Here is an 18746-nt window from a genome sequence, read left to right on the forward strand (position 1 = left end):
CCATGTGCAGGGGAATACCCAGAGCCGGGTCTCTGTGTAATGCGAGGGGTTGTAGTCTACGTGGCGGCGACCCGGTCCCGTGGCTCAGGGTGGTCAAACCAGTGGCGGATCTGTTTATTTGGTTTTTAATGTTTAAATGTCCGACTACGCCACCCGTGGATTGCGGTCACTGAGAACCGTCGTTGCGGGGCAGACCACTGAGGCTGATGTTGGGTGTGCAGCAGAGGGTAGTATAACTCCCCATGGGAGGAGTATAGCCTCAGGGCAGCGTGTGTAGATGGTGAGGGTTGTGGTGCATGGGCGCAGCAGAAATAACTCAGAGTTCGTGCAGTGTAGTTCAGGGTCTTTACTGTTGGTAATGAAGAAGGCCCTGCCGGGAGTACTGGCTAACATTAGAGGCCTGGTCAGTCTGTGAGCGAACAAGAGTCCCCATGGCCAGGTGGAGGTGTAGGCCTTCCCGTCTGACTGCACTCTTCCTGGCTACCCTGCTGTAGTCGTGTAGTAGCCCACGTCCCTGAGTGTACCGTGTGGTGCTCACCCGTATGGCTGGTGACTTGGGGCCTTTGGTACCTTCCGCTCCTCGATGGCGGTGCCGGTCCCTTGCGTGTGACTGAGCCTCCGGGCTTTCTATGGCCAGAGGACCTGAAATCCCCTGCCAGGTGGTTTCTGCTGCTGGATGTGGATATCCTCACAGCCTTGGACTCCGATGTCCGGTTCTCTGCGTCTTTGGCCAGGACGAGGTCTGCTAGCTCCAGTCCCTGGCCTTCAGCTCCTGTCTCCTACAGAGCTCCTTGCTGCTCCTGTGTCCCTCTCTCTGGAACTACTCGACTCAACTCTCTAACCCCGCCCCAGATCCAGTTTATAAAGGGCAAGTTCCTCCCCTCCCTGGACTGGGGCAGGAGGCATTGCATGCAATAGTGCTCCTGACCAGGAAAACCCATGCTCGCTCTCAGACATGGTATTTCTACCACTGTGGCAACCAGACCCCCTGGGGTGCCACAGTACAATTTTCAAAGTCATGAAAATACAGAAAAATCTTTAAATGAGAAGGTGTGTCCAAACTTTTGGTCTGTACTGTAAATACACTCTGTGAGGTAGTGAGGGGAATCATAGGCGAGGGACGGTATGTATCCCCCGGGATGCGCATAGACGCATATTGAACCCGCTGGAGTGCATTGCAATCACAGAAACAGCTGTGGTTGCAGTGCAAAATAAAAATAAAGTTTGGACTTGGTCAAACTATTTGGCAAAGTTGGAGTTAAGAAAATCTGGTGTAGCGCCCCGAGGGTTCGGTTGCTACAGAGGTATTGCATCTCACCCAAAGGTGTGATGTCTCACTTCCAGGTAAGGATGGAGTGTGGCTCAGGACCCTAACACCCGCATGCACTACACCACATTTCCGGGGGGCAGGGCGACAATGCTCGCAAGATTGAGCACAACTGCACCTGTCTCTGGCTGGAGTGGGGGGAGGGAACACCTAGAGAGGGGGAACCCGGTAGTGTGTGGGTGGGGAGAGCAGATCCTGGGTGCACTGATGAGAGAGGTATAATAGGTGGGAACCATCTTAGATCGGTGGTCAGTTCAGTCAGAGAGAGCAGAGAGAGGAAGGAGGCAGGGAGCAGGGGCACTGCATGGGCTCTGCTGCGCAGGCAGGCCAAGTCTTAAGGCCTGGGCCTGGAGGAGAAGAAAGGAGAGGAGAGGAACGGAGGAGGCATCAGGAGTGGAGTGAAGGGACCCCAGGGGTGCGGACCGGCCAGCCGCCACCGCACGCCCGCCGCTACCAGAGTAGGGGGGTCAGGCCAAGAAAGGGAACCGGATCCCTCATCTAGTGGAGGAGAGCAACTACCCTCAGCTAGTAACCGGAGGCCGTGGCATTGTACGTGCATGGCCCCTCACTACACCCGTTAGGAAAGCACCACATAGGACCCAGGGAAACGGAACATACGTTTGCCCACCAAGGCCCGAGGCAGCTGGACAGAAAGTGGTCAATTGTGGGGTACGACAGGCCAGAGAAAGGACACACGAAGGGGGTCCTGAAAAGCATTCCAAAGGTACCTGGGAATTGGCCGAGCCCCTCAACTGGTGAGCACAGCACGACGTGGGCAGCCATTACCTGCAGAAGTGGCTTGGAGTGTAAAACTGTGAGTAAAGACCCTGGACTGCATCACTGGACTCTGAGTCATTACTGTTGCTCCCGCGCACCATCACCGCCACCATCTGCACTCACTGCCCTGAGGCTATACTCCTCACGTGGGGAGTTATACTACCCCCTGCTGCGCACACATCAGCCTCAGCGGTCTGCCCGCAGCGGCGGTTCTCAGTGACCACAATCCATGGGTGGCGTAGTCGGACATTTAAACATTAAAACCCAAAGAAACAGATCCGCCACTGGTTTGACCACCCTGAGCCACGGGACCGGGTCGCCGCCACAGAGACTACAACCCCTAGCACGACACAGAGAGACCCGGCTCCGGGTATTCCCCTACACACACGACCCAGGGGGCGCGTCAACTTTGGCGTAGTCGGCAGGATCGAAACCAACCCGTTATAATCGGGTATTGTGTGCCTAGAGACTCTTCCACTGTATTGAATGTGGCGCCTGCCCCAGAAGAACGGACGCCATTATGTGCGCGCCAAAAGACAATGAGAAGCCACCTCCCATCGTGGGCCAGGTCCCAGAATGGTGCCAAAGACCGAGCCCGCCCCCAACAGCCATGAGTGCAGCTGTAGAGATGTCCATCAACATGGGAGGGCTGCCCCTGAGAGTGATTGTCAGCAGATTGCCCCGGCACCAGCCCCAACAGGGGCGGAAGGACAAGAAAACCGAGGGGCAGGATGTGGTTTGGATCAGTCTTGGCAGACCACACCCGGAGATGGCGAGCAGCACCAGCCCCAGTACCCGTGCCAGTGGCCTACTGCAGGCCAAAGCGGCTCTGTGCAGCCTCACGGAGCTGATTGCCCAGCTCCCCGGAGAGGACCCTGAATTCCTCCGGGCTGGACTGGAGGATTTGGACGGGAGGATTGTCCAGGCGCAGCGGGAGGCTATCGCGGGGTGGAGAGAAGAGATGGGCCGGCGGGTCGTGGCCCGGCAGCAAGTGGCTCTGCAAGCACCCGACAGCGTGCCTGCCCCTGAGGACAGAGGAGGACCACTGGAGGCTGAGAGCAGCGCTGCAAAGGGATCAGGTAAGGGGGATGCCCCTGATACCAGCCCGGATGCCACTAACCTGCCCCTGGACCCCGTCGTGGAGCCGATCGCCCCGGAAGTCACTGCACCTCCTCCGCTCCCGCCACCTGCACCTAGGTCCCAAGCCCCAAGCGCAGCCGCCGGACCGCGTCCCACGCCGTGCCCCTTGATCCCTGGTGCGGCCGGAAGCGGCCCGCTTCAGGCCCGGTCGCAAGGCCTGATGCCCCCAGGCACCTGCCAACAACGAGAGCCCCCGGTCCCAACACTACCACCACTGGGGACCGACTTATACAGTCAACTTGCCGGTCCTGAGGGAGAGCCGGTCCCCCTGCTACGCGGATGGGTTCACCCTTGCCATCGGAGGGACCTGTCCGCAGGGGCCAAAGCCCCACTTCCACCGCTCCTGCCCGCTCCGCAGCCAGTCACCATCTCCCAGCTCCCAGATGAAGAGGTCCAGATGGAGTGGGACCAGACCGGGGAGGACCTGATGGGGTTCTCACAGGAGACGCGGGCGGACGCAGCTTGCAGGTGGGAATTCTGTCGCCGGGAAATAGAGCAGCTGGAGAAGGAGAAGCGGGCGCGGCGCCAGAGGCAGGAACAGCTACAGGCCCGGAGCGTGGAGGAAAAAACCCGGACCCGCCGAGACCCCCAGGCTGCACGCGGTCCCACAGTCACCTGGATCATGGTCAGGTTCCACCAGGAGAAGGGGTGGGGGTTCATTCGGGACCCGACGATGGACACAGACCTCTTTGTCAATCGGAGGGATGTGGAGAGTCGCCTGCCCGCGGGTAACCCGAAACAGGATCTGTTTCCAGGGCACCAGGTATCATACACCCGACACCGAGGTCTGCGAGGGTGGTACGCCCTCAACGTTCGGAGGGTGGAGGAGCACCGCTACCCTGAATCCCGCTACGTGGAGGACCTGGATGAGCCTGAAGAGGATGAGGCGCAGGGATACCGCTACTAAAGCGTGGCAATAGAAACTGTATATAGTTACCCGCCAGGGTGAAAAAGTTTCAAGACAGGCCGTTTGCGGATTATAAAGAGTTTGCTAAAGTTACCCGAAAAGGGTCTGTGAATTATTCGACTGAGGACTGGGAGCAGCCAACCCATTTCTATCCAGCAGAGGACTGGGAGCAGCCAAATTTCGTAAATAGTTGCACTTCTTAAAGTGCCCCCTATTGGTTTTATAAATGCCTACCTCAACGGACACCTGAAGGTGTTTGAAAATTTGCACTTAGTAAAATTGCACCTTGTTGTGTGACATGGACACCTGGTCGCGGCAAGGACTGTGACCTGATAAAGAGACTTCGTCGCAAGAATGGTGCTGAGAATAGTTTGTGTTTTCTACTTGAAGAGATGTTTTATATACATATATATGCCGAGAGTTATATATTTGAAAGAAAATTTTAAATATATTAAAAAGTAAAGTTTAATAATGCTGAAAGTAACAGGAGAAGTTGTCTCCCATAAAGGGAAAAAGAAAATGTTGAATTGCTTTTATATGGTTGCATTTAAAATGTTTTTGCATGTCTTGCAATCAATTGTCTTTTGCTCTGTTCCAGCCCGCGGACGTGCTGTGATTTACCAGGGGGGAATGTAGTGCCCCGAGGGTTCGGTTGCTACAGAGGTATTGCATCTCACCCAGAGGTGTGATGTTTCACTTCCAGGTAAGGAGGAAGTGTGGCTCAGGACCCTAACACCCGCATGCACTACGCCACATTTCTGGAGGGCAGGGCGACAATGCTCCCAAGAGTGAGCACAACTGCCCCTGTCCCTGGCTGGAGTGGGGGGAGGGAACACCTAGAGAGGGGGAACCCGGTAGTGTCTGAGTGGGGAGAGCAGATCCTGGGTGCACTGATGAGAGAGGTATAAAAGGTGGGAACCATCTTAGATCGGTGGTCAGTTCAGTCAGAGAGAGCAGAGAGAGGAAAGAGGCAGGGAGCAGGGGCTCTGCATGGGCTCTGCTCCACAGGCAGGCCAAGTCTTAAGGCCTGGACCTGGAGGAGAAGAAAGGAGAGGAGAGGAACAGAGGAGGCTCCAGGAGTGGAGTGAAGGGACCCCAGGGGTGTGGACCGGTAGGTCAGGCCAAGAAAGGGAACCGGATCCCTCATCTAGTGGAGGAGAGCAACTACCCTCAGCTAGTAACCGGAGGCCGTGGCATTGTACGTGCACGGCCCCTCACTACACCCGTTAGGAAGGCACCACATAGGACCCAGGGAAACAAAACATATATTTGCCCGCCAAGGCCCGAGGCAGCTGGACAGAAACATGGTCAATTGTGGGGTATGACAGGCCAGAAAAAGGACACACGAAGGGGGTCCTGAAAAGCATTCCAAAGGTACCTGGGAGTTGGCCGAGCCCCTCACCTGGTGAGCACAGCACGACGTGGGCAACCATTACCTGCAGAAGTGGCTTGGAGTGTAAAATTGTGAATAAAGACCCTGGACTGCATCACTGGACTCTGAGTCATTACTGTTGCTAACGCGCACCATCACCCCCACCATCTGCACTCACGGCCCTGAGGCTATGATCCTCCCGTGGGGAGTTATACTACCCCCTGCTGCGCACACAACATCAGCCTCAGCGGTCTGCACGCAGCGGCGGTTTTCAGTGACCGCAATCCATGGGTGGCGTAGTCGGACATTTAAACATTAAAACCCAAAGAAACAGATCCGCCACTGGTTTGACCACCCTGAGCCACGGGACCGGGTCGCCGCCACGGAGACTACAACCCCTAGCACAACACAGAGAGACCCGGCTCCGGGTATTCCCCTACACACACGGCCCAGGGGGCGCGTCACTGGCATGGGCTTTTATTTTGGGAGTGGAAGTGGGGCAGGTCACTCCCTCCAGCCGAGTCTTTCAATTGGCTCATGGCCACAGATTCCATTTAAAAACCTGCAGCCTAGATTTTGGGTGTGACAGTGTGGTGTTTGCTAGCCGCAGAACAGGAGGCTCTGCACTACCAGCCTGTGTGAAGATGAACACAGGCCTGTGAAGGCAACGTACCTGATGCACCTTGAGTAACACGGTGGTGCAGTCGCCCACGGCAACGAGGTTGTGTTATACTGACTGTATTGGAGGTCCCGGCTGCGATCCGGAGGATAAAGCTGCCTTTAATTTGTGAGTTATTTGGACAATAAAAACTTTAAGTTGAAATAGGTATCATGAATGTGATTGGCAGTGATTAGTGATTAGCTCTGTAAGTTTTCAGCACTGGTGTCCTAGGTTCAAATCTCACCAAAAACAACATCTGCAAGGAGTTTTTATGTTCTCCCCGTGTTTGTGCGAGTTTCCTCCCACACTCCAAAGACATACTGATAGGGGCTCACAATCTAGATTCCCTATGGAGACAGTGATGTCTGCACATTGACTGTAAAGTGCTGTGAAATTAATGGTGCTATATGAGTAAAATAAAAAAATAGTTATTTGCAGTCAGTGATTTTTATTTTTTTATTTTCTGAAGTTGTAAACTTGATAGAAAAGACAACAGTGTCAGTTATGATGACATCATAAGGCACATGACATCACAGAGTGCTTGATATCATAGACCTCACGTGACATCACAATCGCTATAGAATGTACAGTGTTCTATTCCTGAGCCATCCTGTGTCACAGCTTGAAGAGAACGAGTCCAGGTAGGTAGCTCTTCACTGAACACTGAAGATCGGGTCACATCGTAGAGGGAGGAGGACTCGCTGCACAGCATTGTGCACAGCACAAACAGCACAGCAGGACCAGGAAGATGATTATCAGCTGCATTGTTTTGTTTTTCTTCTTCCTGACCTTCCTCAGGGCTGTTCTGAGATCTGTGGATAAACTATTATAGGACTTCCAATTATCAAGTGTGAGGACTTCATGGGGTCCTGCATAGAAGGTAGGTTGGCGTTCAAGTGTGTGTGAGTGTGTATGGGCATACGTGTACATGTCCCCTGAAATGCACCACTGAAGGGCTGTGTGTGTGACCCCAGCATTAAAAGGGGTGTGTGTCTGTGTCCCCAGCAATAAAGGGGTGGTTGTGTGATGGTTTGTGTGACCCCAGCACTAAAGGGATGTGTGTCTGTGACCCCAGCAATAAAGGGGTGGCTGTGCGATGGTTTGTGTGTCCCTGCGCTAATGGGGTGTGTGATTGTGTCCCCAGCACTGAACGGGTGTGTGTTTGTGTGACCCCAGCACTAAAGGGATGTGTGTCTGTGACCCCAGCAATAAAGGGGTGGCTGTGTGATGGTTTGTGTGATCCCAGCACTAAAGGGATGTATGTCTGTGACCCCAGCAATAAAGGGGTGGCTGTGTGATGGTTTATGTGTCCCTGCACTAATGGGGTGTGTGTTTGTGTCCCCAGCACTGAAGGGGTATGTGTGTTTTTGTGACCCCAGCACTAAAGGGATGTGTGTCTGTGACCCCAGCAATAAAGGGGTGGCTGCGTGGTGGTTTGTGTGACCCCAGCACTAAAGGGATGTGTGTCTGTGACCCCAGCAATAAAGGGGTGGCTGTGTGATGGTTTTTGTGTCCCTGCACTAATGGGGTGTGTGTTTGTGTCCCTAGCACTGAAGGGGTGTGTATGTCTGTGACCCCAGCAATAAAGGGGTGGCTGTGTGATGGTTTGTGTGTCCCTGCACTAAAGGGATGCGTGTTTGTGTCCCCAACACTGAAGGGGTGTGTGTGTGTTTGTGACCCCCAGCACTAAAGCGATGTGTGTCTGTGACCCCAGCAATAAAGGGGTGGCTGTGTGATGGTTTGTGTGTCCCTGCACTAATGGGGTGTGTGTTTGTGTCCCCAGCACTGAAAGGGTGTGTATTTGTGTGATCCCAGCACTAAAGGGATGTGTGTCTGTGACCCCAGCAATAAAGGGGTGGCTGTGTGATGGTTTGTGTGACCCCAGCACTAAAGGGATGTGTGTCTGTGACCCCAGCAATAAAGGGGTGGCTATGTGATGGTTTGTGTGACCCCAGCACTAAAGGGATGTGTGTCTGTGACCCCATTAATAAAGGGGTGGCTGTGTGATGGTTTGTGTGACCCCAGCACTAAAGGGATGTGTGTCTGTGACCCCAGCAATAAAGGGGTGGCTGTGTTATGGTTTGTGTTTCCCTGCACTAATGGGGTGTGTGTTTGGGTCCCCAGCACTGAAGGTGTGTGTGTGTCTGTGACCCCAGCAATAAAGGGGTGGCTGTGTGATGGTTTGTGTGTCCCTGCGCTAATGGGGTGTGTGTTTGTGTCCCTGTGCTAATGGGGTGTGTGTTTGTGTCCCCAGCACTGAAGGGGTGTGTGTTTGTGTGGCCCCAGCAATAAAGGGGTGGCTGTGTGATGGTTTGTGTGACCCCAGCACTAAAGGGATGTGTGTCTGTGACCCCAGCAATGAAGGGGTGGCTGTGTGATGGTTTGTGTGTCCCTACACTAATGGGGTGTGTGTCTGTGACCCCAGCAAAAAAGAGGTGGCTGTGTGATGGTTTGTGTGGCCCCAGCACTAAAGGGATGTGTGTCTGTGACCCCAGCAATAAAGGGGTGGCTGTGTGATGGTTTGTGTGTCCCTCGCTAATGGGGTGTGTGTTTGTGTCCCCAGCACTGAAGGGGTGTGTGTGTTTGTGTGACCCCAGCACTAAAAGGATGTGTGTCTGTGACCCCAGCAATAAAGGGGTGGCTGTGTGATGGTTTGTGTGACCCTAGCACTAAAGGGATGTGTGTCTGTGACCCCAGCAATAAAGGAGTGGCTGTGTCATGGTTTGTGCGACCCCAGCACTAAAGGGATGTGTGTCTGTGACCCCAGCAATAAAGGGGTGGCTGTGTGATGGTTTGTGTGACCCTAGCACTAAAGGGATGTGTGTCTGTGACCGCAACAATAAAGGGGTGGCTGTGTGATGGTTTGTGTGTCCCTCGCTAATGGGGTGTGTGTTTGTGACCTCAGCAATAAAGGGGTGGCTGTGTGATGGTTTGTGTGACCCCAGCACTAAAGGGATGTGTGTCTGTGACCCCAGCAAAAAAGGGGTGGCTGTGTGATGGTTTGTGTGTCCCTGCACTAATGGGGTGTGTGTTTGTGTCCCCAAGGCTGCAGCTCTGAAGGGGTGTGTGCGCGTGTGTTGAAGTGAGTATACATGTGTGTGTTTGCTTCTGTGTATTGAGTTGTACATTTCCCCTGAAATGCAGCACTGAAGGGCTGTGTGTTTGGCCCCATCAGTGAATGGGTGTGTGTTTTTGTGTGACCCCAGCAATAAAGGGGTGGCTGTGTGATGGTTTGTGTGTCCCTGCACTATCGGGATATTTGTTTGTGTTCTCAGCACTGCAGCACTGAAGGGAGTGTGCACTTGTGTTTGTGTTGAGGCGAGTGTGTGTGTCTGTGTGTTTTAGCGTGTGTGTGTGTATGTGAGTGTGTGGGGCTGTGGCTTTACACTCTTATGCGGAGTCGGCTCCTGCTCCCACATCTCTTTGGCTACATGCAGCAGACCACTAGGATGCCTGCCGTACAATAGCTCAAAGGGTGAGAGCCCCGTGGAAGTCAGTGGTACCTCGCGGATGGCAAACATTAAATAGGGCAGTATCATGTCCCAATCCCTCCCATCCTTGGAAACCACTTTTTTCAACATAGATTTAAGAGTTTTGTTAAATCTCTCAACTAATCCATCGGTCTGTGGGTGGTACACCGACGTGCACAATTGTTTAATTTTAAGCAGCTTGCACGGTTGTTTTGTAACCTTGGACATAAAGGGAGTCCCCTGATCTGTAATGATCTCCTTAGGTAGCCCAAGGCGACAGATCATGGCAAACAGCTCCGGGCAATAAGGTTAGCGGAGATTTGGCAAAGCGGAACGGCCTCCGGGTAATGGGTAGAGGTACCTATGGACTACGGAGGCTTGCAGTGGGTGTGGTCAGTTGTCACTGCAGGCAAGACTCACAATACCGCTGTACCTTGACATAAATCTCAGGCTAAAAGAACCGCTGCAAGATACGTTCTTGCATCTTTTAACCCCTAGGTGCCCACCCAGCACGTGTGTGTGAGCCATCTCAAGCATTGCCCCATGGTAGGATTGGGGTACTACCAGCTGTTCCACTATTTCATCACGGATTTTGTCAACCCGTATAACAATTCCAGGTTGACCGCCATACGAGGGAAAACCTCCTCCGCACCAGGGTGCTGTGCCATCCCATTTATTATTATCATCCATTCTCGTGCCCGAGCTAGAGTGAGATCCTGGAGCTGAGCTGTCCCAAAAGTACCACTAGACACTTCCAGCTCCGGGACTAATATGTCCCTCGACCTCTCCTGCCAAGACCTCTAGGGGAAACCTATCGGGTTCACACTCTTGCCCGAAGTGGGTAACCCCTACGGCAGGTATGTGTTATGATCTGCAACATAAACTAAGGAAAGATAGGGGAAAGCTGTCCCTACAGTAAGACTAAGCGGAATCCCTACGATGTAGCGGGCTGCCTGTTCCTTGTGAACAGACCCGCCTTAGTCCTTAGCTAGTCTGAATGAAGACCTATATAGTTACGGGAGGGGTCCCTAAAAGAACTAAGGACTGGGACAAAAATGGGAACCTCCTAAACAGAAGTAGATGCAGAGCACAAAAGACAAAAAGACAAAACGTACTAGAGGTCCCAGAGGACCAAGCGAACTAGACAGAGATAGGCACCGAAGCACCTGGCTAGAAAGACCGTCAAACAACACTGAAGTCCAGCAAAGCCAGAAGGGCGGAGCTGGAATAAATAGGCAGATGGTCACGTGACCGCAAAACACAACATAGCAAAAACTAACAGGAGGGTTCTAACAGTATCCCTGACTCGGGATCTTCGGGCTCCACGCCCGGAAAGACATTTACCCTGGGAGGGTTAATTTTATTCTCCCACAGGGACCAGAATAGGGGAAAGTCTCTTCGCAAAACAGTCCCATAAGGAAGGGTCTTGACCACTCCCACCACATGTTTCATCTCCCCACACGGGGTGGAAAAAGTAACCTCCGCTGTCAGGTAATCTCGGAGGTCCCCATGTATACATGGGGACCTCCGAAGTTCACTGCGCGTAGTCTCTGCATTCGCGGTGCAGACTGTCTGGGCATACATTGACACCCGGCAAGTAAACACGCAGTCCATGAGTTCAACGGTCAGGGGGCAGTTGGCAGCCACATGTCCTGGCCCTTATCACCGCCAGCACTTGATAGTGGTGGCACCGTTAGTCCACGAGACCGGCCTTGGGGTAATTGGTCTCCGTCCACCCTCACTCCGGGTTATCCCCTCCGTACGGGCTCTGTCCTGACGGACCCCAGCAGAAGTTCGTGTCCATTTCCCAGGCACCAGGGCTTGCGGGGTCCGGCGTGATAGCCGCAGTGGGGAAGAGTCCTGTATGAAGTCCTGAGTGGCCGTATACCATTCGATCAGGCTAACCACCTGGTCTTAAGTGCCCAGGTCCCCTTGCCCCACCCAACGCTGTATAGCGGCTGGCGGAGTTCTCACAAGCCGGTCGGCCACCACCCTCTCTACCATCTGGGACTGAGTCAAGGTCTCAGGCTGGAGCCATCTTTTAACTAGCTGCAGCAAGTCATATGCCTGAGACTTGGCAGGTTGGGCCTCCACAAAGGCCCATTGAAAAATATGTTGGGCTCTCACATACTTGTATGTATTAACCCCCAGTAGTGCAAGGATCTCACCTTTCAGCTTCCCATGGTCCTGGGCATCCTCCCGACTAAGGTCAAAGTTAGGCCCAAAGGGGACTTTCAAATACAGTAAGAAGTAAAAAAAATGTTTTAAAAAACAAATATATAAAATTTCAAATCACCCAATTCCCCCCCAAAAAACTGTATAAATTTAAAAAATATACATATTTGGCATCGCTGCGTTCATAAAACTCAGATCTATCAAAATATAAAATAAATTAATCCGATCGGTAAACGGCGTCACTAGAAAATAAAATGCCAGAATTACAGTTTTTCGGCAGCTGCAACATGAGAAAAAAAGTAATAACAGGTGATCAAAACATCGAATATACGCCAAAATGATTTCAATACAAACATCGGTTCTGGTGCAAAAAATGAGCCCTCACACAGCTCCATCCCCGAAAATTTTAAAACGTTATGGCTCTCGAAAAGTGACGACACAATGCATTTTTTTTTCTTTGAACAAATTTCTGAATTTTTTTAACAACTTAAATAAATAAAAACTATGCATATTTGGTATCTGCGTAATCGTACTGACCTGGAGAATCATATTGCCAGGTCAATTTTACCGTATAATCAACGCTTCAAATAAAAAACGTAAAAACAATTGTAGTTTTTTGCTGTTTGCCACACTTGAATTTTGTTCCCACTTTCCAGTACACCATATTATAAAATGGAAGGTGCCATGCAAAACTACAACTAGTCCTGCAAAAAGAAGCCCTCACACGGCCATACAGGCAGAAAAATAAAAAAGTTAAGGTTCTTTGAATAAGGGAAGGAAAAAACGAAAGCGCAAAAACGAAAAATCGCCCAATACTGAAGAGGTTAAAAGGGGTTTTACAGTAATGTGTATGAATAACAAATGAAGCTTTACTACCTCCTGCCGCTCCAGTCCTGGCTCTTCACTTCGGCCTCTGATCTTTAGTCACTGGCTTCAAGAGTGACATCATGACTGCAGTTCTGCAGCCAATCACTTGGCTCAGTGGCCCATGTCGGCAGAGCTTCTAAGCTTAGTGATTGGCTGCAGCAATAATGTCTGCTGTAGTTCACCCATCACCGCTGCAGCCAGTTAAAATGGACCACAGCAAGTGCTGAGGGTCCAGAGCTGGAGCAGCAGGGAGAAAGTAAAGCTCTGTTTTATTTTTTTTCTACCAATGGTAACCTCCTATATATTTAGAAAAACATTCCTGTAAACCCCTTTAACCTGACCCTATAGAAAATGTCTATATCCGGGCACAGTCCTCCCCCAATGAATCACTAAATATGCCAAGTGTGAACAACTCCTGTCCCTAAATGAGGACTTGCTGGCGATCAGTTGAAAGTCACGGGACCGGCAGTGAACGCCCTCAGCAATCAGCTGTTTTTTGCTGGAATAAATAGCGGCCTCTCCAGGACACATGTGGTATTACATGGTGCTCTTTCAAAAGAATGGATGCCATGTAATATGTAATGCATAATATCTTGAAGTCTTCCAGAACAAGATATTAGCAGACAGGTAATGATTTATTACCTACCAGCCATTGTCTCCTTTATCACTCACTAGTTCTTATACACATTTGGCTATTTTCACAATTTATCTTACAGGACGATTGCTCAGCCAACAGCTATTTGGCCATTGTTCACACAACGTAAGCCGATGCTATATACTGCAATATGCAGCAGGACACGCAACATCCAGGGAAATATCCGATCGCCAGCAATGGGGTCAGGAAGGAATTTTTTTCCCCCCTGAATCAGATTTCTTCTGGGGGGTTTCTTTGCCTTCCTCTGGATCTTTGGGTCCCAGTAGCTCACAGGTGGTCCCCAATGACCGCAGCTCGTTCTGTGGTCTCCACCGGAGCCAATCTGAGAGTGACTGTAACCATAATTTAATTTCTTAAAGAGCCAGTAATATTTTCATTACAATGTTGCTTATTGCTATTCCAATAAAAAAAAATTATATATAAATATATTGTGTTGTGTGGTTTTTGCCAGGATTTCACCATATGCAGTGACAATGATGGGAGCGATCACTACTACCCTGAATATTCCACAGCTAGATCTGGAAGTATAAGGGGCTCCATACACAGAGAGCAGATGTTATAATGTCAACTCTGGTACCAAATTACATTACACTTGTTATGGGGTTCATTATTTGATGACAACACTAACATTGTATACAGGATGTCCTACTCACCATACTACAGAAAGAAGACTGAAGACCGGGACACAGAGCCACAGAATACAGAAGACACAGGGTCTTGTGTAAAAGGAACAAACACAGGAAAGATATTCAACAAGTAGCCAAGGGGCTCCAAGATCAAACCAGGAAGGAGGCCTCAGTCATCAGTGGCCAGTATTTGCATGAAGTGGCCCATCTTCACCAACCGTTCTGCAGCCACTTGTTTACCTTTGTCCAACACCTCCGTTGGTCCTTGCAGTTATTAGGCCACCACTGAAATTCTTTCCTGACTACACACAGACACTTAGGTAGAAACCGTGCATGCCACCATCACCGTACACAACCAGAGTCCTTGTGCAGACCAGTGGCCTTTACAATTCAAGCCTAAGTGGGTTTAAACAAAGGTACTGTCTCTAAGAGAACCAAGTGCTTGTAATTTGGAGCAGCAGTAATACAGTAACACCAGACTAATATTCTTTGGGCACTGAGAAGCACATGCAGCGAACCCTCTCAAAAAGGAGAATTGGACTCTGACATTCCCTAAGCAATAAGTACCCACACAAGTGGAGGGACACATTTCTAGCCCTTACTGCATCATGGTGTATGTCCAGTGGTGGCCACTCTTAGTCTAAGTTGGCTCTTTAGATTGCATGGTGATAAAAAATCTGAGGGCCACGTACCTTCAGGAAAAAGATCTCATAAGGGCACGGTACATTGAATTGTGAAGAACCCAATAATATTTTCCAAACAATTCTATTGTGTTATATTCACGATATGTATTAAAAAAGTCTGGTCCTTAGAAGGTATAAAATGAGGTCAATACAACCTTGGATGTACAACAACACATGACAAATTATACCGGGCCATCATTTATTTACCAAAAAATAGAGTTGAATGCAGAAACAGTGTGTGAAAAATTAAAGGGGTTAAAAACAAGCTCCAATCTACAGGAACCTTTATCCCCTTTAGATTGGAGCGGTGGTGCGCATGCGCAAATGCTGCTCCATTCATTCCATATGAGGCGGCGCCATGCAGTGCGCCTGACTTTTTTGGGCAGACCCATAGAGAATGAAGGGAGTGGCGGTCAGATACCTGACTTGTGACTCGCCCCCAGGGGCCGGTGGCTGATCCGCTGGGGTTATCACGGTGGCTGGCCCAGGGCGGTCAGTGCACAAAAGGGGATACCTATTATTAGTTAAAGTTCAGAGAGTTCGTGACGCCACCTGTGGTGTCTGGTGAAGTTGACCAGCGCTGCAACAGTCCTCTGAGACAGGTGTCAGAGCAGCTAAAGATGGTACAGCTCCCCACAGGTGAAGCAGGCCTCAGGGCAGTGTAGATAGATGGAAGGTGCGCTGGGCGTTGTAGTGCGGAAAGGAATAATGGCGTCGGTGAAGAAACAGACAGAGGCTGTTCGATGCAGTTGTCCAAGGTTTTACTTACAGTTCTTAGGCAATTCACAAGAGCACTTTACAGGTGAAGGCCTCCCTCGTCGCGTTGCGTTCACCGGGCAGGGGTTCAGTCCTTCTTCAAGCAGCTTAGGAATGCCTGGTCGGAACCCCACTTTCTCGTGTTCCTACTTTGACCGTCTTAACACTTGGTCCTTCTCGCCGCTGAACTACGCTGCCCACTCTCAATCCCGCTCGGGTATGCTGAAGTCCTTCCTGTATGTCGGTTCTGGGACCAACCTGACCCCCTGGGGATTAAAATGAAGCAACCGGTCCCTCCTGACACCTGGCAGGAGCGGGGCGTACGGGTGCCGTCCTGCTCCCCTCCGGGGCCTCTATCCTGGGCCCTAACTTGTGGAGCAGACCTCTGACTGAGCCTCTGCTCCCGGACTGTTCCTCTGAGCAGCCCTCACAAAACTGATCTCCCGCCCCAATATGGCTTCTTATTATATACCTACTGTATAAGTGCTTCCTGTATCTGCTTCCACCACCCACACCCACTATTGGTTCCCCCTACCTTTGAGTTCCCCCCTACTCCAGCCAGGGTCAGGACTCAGCAGAAAACTACATTGCGTCTTGCCCCTCCTGCTGGCCTGGAGAAGTGTAGTGTTGGATGCAGGTGTTTGGGGTTCCGTGCAGCAGTCCTATCTTACCTGAGAGAAGGGAGACACCACACCTCTGGGTGAGGTGCAATATCTCTGTGGCGACTGTCTATCCTGGTAATAAGGGGGTTGACTGGTGAAAACAAGTTATTTACACCTCACGAATCAACAGCTTGTTTAATACCTTTAGCAGCAAGAACTTAAAGTAATTGTTTCCTATATGACTTTATCAGTTTCTCAAATCATTCTGGAGGATTTTTGGACAATTCCTCTTTACAATATTGCTTAACCCCTTCATAACATCTGACGTACCTATACGTCATGGTCGGGTAAGGTTTCCCATACCTCCCAAAAAGGGACGGACTGGGACTAAAATTCAGCCCTGGCATCTGAACACACACAGGCCCATGCCCGCTCTGTCCCCTTCCTCAGATTGTGGTCTCTATTACTTAAATCACCCTGCCTACAGGAAATCAAGATTTAATACTACCTATATTTCAAATAACACCGCTATATAATATTCAATAATAATATTGCTATATAACAGACAAATAAACCCAGCACATACAGTAGTGAAAATACCGCCATGCTGGTTATTAAAGAAGCAGTACCAGCTATATGTTTTATTAAATGTGTGTATATGCATGTAGTGTGCAGTGAGTATATTGATATAGTCTCCTACTGCTGCTCTCGCCAGTGTCCAGCGCTGTTCTGCTCCGCTTTCCAGTGATGTTACCGCAGTTCTGACTAGCTGACTCACTCTATGAGTGATCCGGAAGTGGCTTTTACAATGTAAGGCTAAGGAGTGGCAGAAAAAGACTCCATTGGGTTACATTGTAAAAGCCACTTCTGGGGAGCCGGCTAGTCAGAATTGTAGATGCATCATGGTAATTTTGCATGTGTGGCGCCCCTGAGGGTTCAGTCGCCACAGAGGTACTGCATCTCTCCCAGAGGTGTGGTATCTCACTCTCAGGTAAGGAAGGAGTATGGCTCGGGACCCTAACACCTGCATTCACTACACCACATTTCCGGGGGACAGGGCGAGATTGCTCCTACGGGAGACCACAGTCCCTTGTCCCTGGCTGGAGTGGGGGGAACCACCTAGAGAGGGGGAGCTATGTAGTGGATGGGGTGGAGGATGTAGATCCTGGGAGCACATGTGTAGGAGCTATAAAAACAAGGAACCATCTTAGTTCAGTGTGGAGTTCCAGTCAGAGAGTGAGAGGAGGAGGGGTGACAGGAGCAGAGGCTCTGCACGAGCTCTGCTCCTGAGGCGGGCCTAGCACTGAGGCCCAAGTCTGAGAGGAGAGGGAGCAGGACGGCTCCAGGAATGAGGAGTGAAGGGACCCTAGGGGTACGGGCCGTGCAGCAAGTCACCCGTACGCCGGCTGCTAACAGGAGGTAGAGGGGTCAGGACAGATAAGGGGAACCAGTCCCTCAACTAGTGGAGAAAACTACTAAGGCTCAACTAGAAATCGGAGGCTGCAGTATTTCATGTGCTGTAAGCCGAAGTCCACACTAGTCCCACTAAGAAGGTAGCCACATAGGACCCAGGGGACGGAACACACTTCGCCCGCCAAGTCCCGAGGGTACCGGATAGAAGTGCCACTGGGTGTGAGGTGCAGGGAGCAGGCTAGAGAGAGGACACACAGAAGGGGGTCCTGCTAAGTACTCCGGAGATACCTGAGGGTGGACTGAGCCCCTCACTGAGTACGCGCAGCACGACGTGGGAAGTTGCTTGGACGTCTGTAACTTGAACTGCAATAACTGTGAGTAAAGACCCTGGGACTGCACTATCTGACTCCGTGTCATTACTGACTACCTTGCACTACCACCACCATCATCCATACACGCTGCCCTGAAGCTCCACTCTTCCTGTGGGGAGTTACATCACCATGCTGCACATACCACCAGCTTCAGCGGACTGCTCCGCAGCGGCGGTTCCCAATAACCGCATTCCACAGGTGGCGTAGTCGGACTATACATAACAGATATACATAAACTACCCTTAGATTGACCACCTGGGTCACGGACCAGGTCACCGCCATGGTGACTACAACCCCCAGCATCTACAGGCCCGGCTCCGGGTACCCCACGGCCCAGGGGGCGCGTCACATGCACAGGAGCTGTGCATGCGCGATCGTCGCTGGGTGTTCAGCTGACATGACAGTTGACACCCGGCACTCAGTGCCAGGAGCAGTGCCCGTCACATCACTTGGAGACTTAGATGGAAACCCAGATGTAAGTGCTCAGCGGAGAGCACAGGATAAATGTGACCCAAACTGTTATGTAAAATGTTCCTAACAAAAGCTTCAAATCAATCCGCAAAAAAAGGCACTGACCTAAGGCTTGCTTTGTATTATAGGAGTATTGGTAAAATTCACAACAGTTTACATTGACAGGTATCTGGATGAAATGTTAACAAATCTCATCAACATTCTGGAGAGTTTGTCTGTACAAAATTTTAAATTCAAATCTCAACATGTCAATTTCTGATGTGGGAATGTCATGGGTATTTTGGGAATTTTCTGTACTGATTTCACTGGAAAAACAAAAATTTGAAATCAGGATTTTGCTATGAATTTCTGGATTTTTTTAAATTAAAAATTTGCAGGTGCAGATGATCTTACAAAATAAAATAGTATTCTGGGATGGCAGCGCTCAAATATGAAGTCACATCATTGCAGTAGCTAACCAGAGACCTATTGGG

This window comes from Phyllobates terribilis, unplaced genomic scaffold (genome assembly GCF_046119375.1).
Source record: "Phyllobates terribilis strain yellow unplaced genomic scaffold, ASM4611937v1 Scaffold_9__5_contigs__length_417890890, whole genome shotgun sequence".
NCBI lineage: Eukaryota > Metazoa > Chordata > Amphibia > Anura > Dendrobatidae > Phyllobates > Phyllobates terribilis.